The sequence below is a fragment of the Polyodon spathula genome, chromosome 17 (genome assembly GCF_017654505.1).
Source record: "Polyodon spathula isolate WHYD16114869_AA chromosome 17, ASM1765450v1, whole genome shotgun sequence".
NCBI classification, from domain to species: Eukaryota; Metazoa; Chordata; class Actinopteri; order Acipenseriformes; family Polyodontidae; genus Polyodon; species Polyodon spathula.
This window is the reverse complement of record NC_054550.1, coordinates 6,930,681-6,937,207: the sequence shown is the minus strand read 5'-3', so window position 1 is coordinate 6,937,207 and position 6,527 is coordinate 6,930,681. Positions and strand designations below refer to the sequence as shown.

The 6,527-nt window shown below is 41.0% G+C and overlaps 1 pseudogene; it reads right to left on the bottom strand.

The window, feature by feature from the left end:
• Positions 1-1,250: 1,250 nt before the first annotated feature.
• Positions 1,251-6,527, bottom strand: part of LOC121330103 — a 72,882-nt pseudogene continuing 67,605 nt past the window's right edge.

Sequence of the window (6,527 nt, the reverse complement as noted above, 5' to 3'; positions counted from 1 at the left end):
TAGGGAGACACAAGAGATTGGAGGTAGGAGGGGGCAGGCAGGGCTAGATTAGGGTTATTAGGAACCTTAGTATGTAGTACATGTTGCAAAAAAAATTATGAAGTCATCAAACACATTTATTTATTTACCTGTGTAAAAACAAATTTATTCAACTCAAGGTAAATTAATCAAACATAAATCCACTACACTCATTTCTTCAAACAAACACTTTTTTTCCTAGCATTTTGCATCCTGCTTTCTTCAACATGCTTATTGACCAATGTAGGCCTGCTGTGTACAAATAAACAATCTTGAAAAATGATTAACCTTTAAATCTGAGACAGTTCACAGCCTATTATCTTAATGTATATATTTACAGAAGTATTCACCCTCTACCAGTAATGTCATATTTTGTTGAATTACAAATAATTTTTTTATTCAAAGCTGTAGTGGTTGAACTGAACACTGTTATATGAGGAGGAGCTTAAATGTCAGCAAAACTTACAAAGAAAATGTTCAAAATGAAATTTACTGGTTGCATAAATATTCAGCCCCTTAAGTCAGTACTTGGTAGAAGCACCTTTTTGGATAGGTCTTTACTAGCTTTTCACAGTAGGATGGTAAAAGTTTTGCCCATTCGTCACGGGAAAATTGCTCCAGTTCTGATAAGTTTGTTGGGGATCGTCAATGGGCTGCAATCTTCAAGTCTCGCCATAAAGTTTCGATTGGATTCGTAGCTTTGGCTTTGTGCTTTCCTCCCCAGTTTCAGAGTCTTGGCTGACTCGAACAGGTTTTCCTCAAGGATTCACCTGTACTTTGCATCAATCATTCTTCCATCTATCCTGACAAGCTTCTCAGTCCCTGCTTAAGAGAAGTATCATATATATTTCATGGGGCGTGAGCTGGGGGTGTAAGGATAGGGCAGAAGAAGCAGAAAGGAGTAGTTAGTAGGACAGAGTGCCTGCTAGAAAAGACCGGACTTAGGATAGAGGAGCGGGCGAGGCCCTACCGGCAGAGCCGGACATGGAAACAGGACAGAAAGATGGTCACTGACTGAGGGCGACTATGCCGACACAATCCAAGAGCAGAGGACCCAACAACTGAAACAGGATAGAAAGATGGTCACTGACTGTGGGCGACGATACTGACACAACCCAGGGGCAGAGGACCCAGCAACCGAAACAGGATAGAAAGATGGTCACTGACTGAGGGCGACAATGCCGACACATCCCAGGGGCAGAGGACCCAACAACCGAAAACACATAGGGGGGTTATGACTCGGGGAGCCGGCCCTCCGGAGGAAGTCGGTCCCGGTAGGCGCTTGGTAGACCCCCAATTGGTCGAGACTTCACGTTGCCTGGGACCTGAAATAAGGACAAGGCATAGAGGTTAGTATGGGACTCGAGCATGTAGTAGCCATGTCCCAAATTAAGGCAGAGTATAGAACTGAGCCTCGAGTGAGGTAAGATAAGCACAGGAGCTGTGAAAGGACAGAGTGTGGCCGGGGGTCCACTCTGACTCACATGGTGAGAAACCCCTGAAGGTAAGGGAGGCGTTTGCCTAGCCCTGATGTTGGAGAAGTGAGACTCACTTGCCCCCCCCAAAGGATGGACCACCGACTCCTCACGAAATCTCCCACACCGTGAGACAAACAAAAGACAAACAAAAAAAAAAGATAAACAAAAGACCATAAGGACAAACAGGAGGATGGTTAGTAATTTATTAGGATGTGACTATGTGTATACCTGTTGCTCAGAAGAGAGGAAAAAATCCCTTGAGGCTGATTAGGGGAAAACCTCTGGTGGCCCCGGCAGACAGGAAGCCCCCACTCTGGGCATACTAACAATTTTAAGGCGGTGGTGCAGATCTGGGTTGAAAACCCGTGACAAGTTTCAGGTTTCGCAACTCCAGTTATTCCCCTATTGGAACTCCTTAACTCATAATCAAGACGGATTTCCAGTCTCGTACCACGTCTCTTACCATGTATTAGTGCTGTAACATTTGAGAGGATGAGCGGGCAAATGAATAGATTGCTGAGGAAGTGCTCCGTATTTTGATTAGATGGGGATTGGCTTTGCCTTGATTGTGGGAATGCTGCCACGATCTGCATATTGGAGGAAAGCTTGGAACATTGGAGGCTCGGGAGAAGTGCAGTTGCAGATTTAAAGAATAAACTAAAGCAACTTTTGCATACTGCAGTAGTGAGCAGATCTGAAGAGGGAGCGGAGAACTGCTGTAGTGAGGAGCGATTAATAGTAGAGAGCGGGATCTGCTGAACAGAGCAGAGGTCTGAGGAAGAAAACAATGGAGTGCTGTCAGTAGTGTGCAGAAGCCCAGTTGTAGAGAGCAGAGATCTGCAATAGTGAATGGAGGACTACCATCGGTAGAGTGTGGTGGTCTGCTGCAGAGAGTAGGGATCTGCTAAATGCAGTGGATATTGGTCTTTGAGTGTCAAGGCAGATTTAGATGGAGCCAAAGATGGGGCTGCTTTTGGGCAGAGATCTGAGACCGCTGCAGAACCCGAGAGGATGAAGAATGTGTTGCTCCGAGGCGTCTGAAAAACCTATTGTTTTGGTCGGGAGGAGTTTATGAGAGTATTATCTATTGGGGGTAGGAGGACATTGACAGAAATGTTGATAATCATAGGACATGGTTCTGTGTCTGACTGGTGGCTCGCATTGATGAAATGATGACTTTGAAAGCTGAATAAGGTGACTTGATGAAGCTTTTCAGATTGGAGGAGCGGCGCCAGATGAGGAAACACGAATCTGGAAACAGGAATAAGTCTCAGGAATGGATGTCTGATGCAGGGAAGCTGGACGTTATTATGATGGTAGATTCTGAGCCTATCAAAAAGCAGCTGAGAGAGTTGTTTCATGACCAGGTCCTTGAAGAGGGGAAGAGTTGAAATTGAAGAATGTCAATTGATATAGGTAGGCAAAAGGTTGAGACAAGAGGGGAACTCCTGAGAATCCCTTGGAGTGACAACGAACTGCAGGAATGGATAGAAAAGCTAGAGTGTGCGAGCTTCGCAGTAATATCAAACCAGCTTAAAGACTAAATAGAACTTGGTGTTATACTGCCATCTAGAGGTTATGATTGGAATTAAACCATTGGCTTGAGTGAAACAGAGTAGAAAATATTTGGTTATTGTGATTAAAATCCTTGTATATGTAGAACAACAATTGCGTATTCTTTTAGATTTGAATATATTCGATACATGTTTTAGGACAGTTAGTCATTTATATGAATACTTTAACGCAGTATATAGATGTCACAATTCGCGAGTTGTACAAGTCCTCACAGGTTGTGAAGCGCAACAACAGGAAGCCAGAAGATTGCAATACTGAGGCACGGAGCTCGCAGGGCCTGATGAAGCTGGCTGGTCACCATGGCAACTTACCACTCCCAACAGTCATTAAATGAGGACATTGCCGTGGTAACCATGGTCTAAGAGGTGCTGGTGGAAAAGTTGCAGTACAGCAGAGTCTTTGGAGCATGTTGTGACCAGTTGAAAGCACGAGTCGCCACAGGCTGAAATGGAGTATGAAATAGGCTGGTAGGTCTTTAAAACGTTGAGTGTAGTTGAAATCCAGCGTAGGATCTTCTGAAGGAACAGTAAATTGTGCTGGCTCTGGAAGCAGGGGAGGGGTGCTTGATTGCAAGCGAGGAGTAAAGAAAGATTCAGCTGACAGAGCTTTGTGGTGGATTTAAATAGAGGAGCTATGGCTAGACAATCACTGACGATGAGCATGTCGATGTCTTGTTGAAGCAGCTTTGAAAGTTTTAGCAGAGGGCCAGTCTTTCTAATAAAGACAGGGACAAGTTGAGTAATGAAGCTGCGGTTTGGATGGCGCTGTTGCTGGGCTGGAAGCTGGATGGAGCAGGAAAGTCTAACGCTGGAGCTCCTGCAGCCGAATAGAAAAACTGAAAGATGAGAAGAATCACCGGAGCAGTTAGGAAAATAATTGATAATATCTTGGGAGCGCTGCACAGAGAAGTGACCTGCAGTGAAAGGCAAAGAAGTTTAGATTAGTGGTGAAGCATGAAATTACGACGTCTGAGCGTTTGCTACAAAAATGAAACACTAGACAACGAAGGTGAAAGTGATCAGGGCTTAAATAAAAATTAGGTACTAATTAACAGGAAATTGGAAGCCCCCAGCTCCACGCCCCCTAAACTACTAAATCTGTCCCATACTGCATCATACTTTATCGTCATGTACTGAAAACTGAAATGATCTCAATTAATACTCACGCCACAGTTTATTATTAAGGAAAGCTGTCTCTCTTTAATTCTAGTAGGTATTGCTAGCAATAGATTTGAAATTCTGTACACAAAAGAAGTTTAAATAATCCAATTATATGTAGTGGGCAATACAGGTATTATGTACACAGCTATGAAATTTCAATCACGATTTTCTTGAAAACGGTTAATCCTTCAAAAAAATTGTAAATATTTTTGGTCATAGCATTTTCTGGCTATTTAGTTGTTAGAAAAGCGTGTTGATTTTGTTTTTTTAGATCATAATAATAAAGGTTTATTATAGTAATCATTAACTTTTAACATAAATATTGAAAATCTTAAAATAAACATAATAAAAAAATTGAAAAATTGACCTTGCTTTCCGATAAATTGATTCGTCTAGTCATAAGGTTCCAAAATTATGATTACAAATACCGTTAAATAAAATCTTTAGAATGTAAAATGTTTATACAATACATTATAAATAAATAGCACTATGTACAAAGAAGCAAGCAAACGCAATAGCTAATATAAAGGAAAGAAAAATGCATGCAAACTCAAGATTGAAACTGCTTGAAAAATGGGTGTTCAACTAATGAAGGCTGAAGACTAAGTGTTGGAAAACATGGATCGAGAATTGATTAGGGGTTTGCTACGCATGTGGAGAGAGTCAGTTACACAGAGGAGGACGGTTTCTGTGGAATGTGCAGGACGGATCCCTTATTGAAGAGGGTCAAGCAGAGAGTATTCTGTGAGAAAGGATGCCAGCTGGCGGTGGACAGCTTGCTCAAGAATTTTAGAGATTAAGAGGAGGAGAGAGACAGGGTGATTGTTCTGGGCAGAGGAAGCATCAAGAGACGGTTTCTTAAGAATGGGGGTGATGCAAGCAGTTTTGAAGGCTGAGGGAGAAAAGCCAGAGAGTAGAATGGTGTGGTGATAAAAGGAAGAAGAGCTGAGGGCAATGGATTGTAAGAAACGAGAAGGAAGGGGATCCAGGGCACAAGTAATTGGCCTGGAGTCCAGGAGTAAGGAGCAAAGGTCTGAGGCAGGTAGAGGTGTGGAAGTTGAGAATGGGAGAGGGGCAGGAAAGGGGGATGTGTTTGGGTGAGGAGGGGGAAGGAGAAAATGGTCTACATAATAGCTTCATAAATTATTATTAGACATTTCAGCGTTACAGTAAGTTCAGTCTTTTGGACATCATTCAGTCTCAATGTGTCTGTGACCATTCTAATCAAAAAATGTGGTTTTATGCATTATGAAGATATCAGATGAAATATTTGTCTTTGTGCATATTTGTGTTTATATGTATCTTATACATACAATTTTTAAACACAAATTGCTTCCCAAAAGTTATGTGATAGTAATTAGTTTGCAGATCTTATGAGCCAGCTAGTTAAGCTTGACTCTGATAATGCACACTTGGACCATACATGTCTGCAGAATTGAAATGACAATGAAAAGCACTGTCATCCTTGGCAGTGAACAGTCTGATAGTGATTCCCTGCTTGTAATTGCAATAAGGGTTCAGTTTGTCTGATAATGACATGACAATCGTTGTTGAAATGTTATTGATCAAAACCACATATTTTCATTTGATTGCTGTACTTTTTGACTGTGACATCATACTGCAACAGGCTTAAATTAGTTTTTGCAAACGTAATATAAACCAAGTCAGAAAGAACAAAAAGGTCAGTGCATTTTCTGTTTGGTTGGAGCAATGTGTGGATACCTGCTACTTTAGAACTGACAGAAATGGAGTAAAGCTTAGCATGGGTAGATGTGGTGCCAAACAATTCCCTGCTGCTCTGCCAGTTTGCCTTGAACCTGACTGAGAAGGACTTCTCTCTAGGTCATGCTTACTGAAGTAGAAACAACTATAGAACTAACGCTGCTAATTATGATGAATACATGCCAATTCTGAGGTTTCATGACATGAACTGATGAACTTCATGTTGTGTGCTTAACAATAACTGTACATTTAATTTACATTATTTTTGTATTTTTTTAAAGATATGGATCACCCATAAAATAATGAGTGTTTGGTAGATATTCCTTAGAGACAGTCTACCTTAATATTTATAAAATAGTGGTATTTGGCGTTGTAGTTTTTATTATAAAAATAATATTTTTTGGACATATATGGGACGATGATAATGATATAGATATAATTATATATAGATATATATATATATATATATATATAGAATTTATGATATAATACCTAAACGAACAGTGATCAACCCTACTGTAAAAGGTCAGTCATCAGACGATTTAAAATAGATGAAAACAGCCCAAAGTTGACA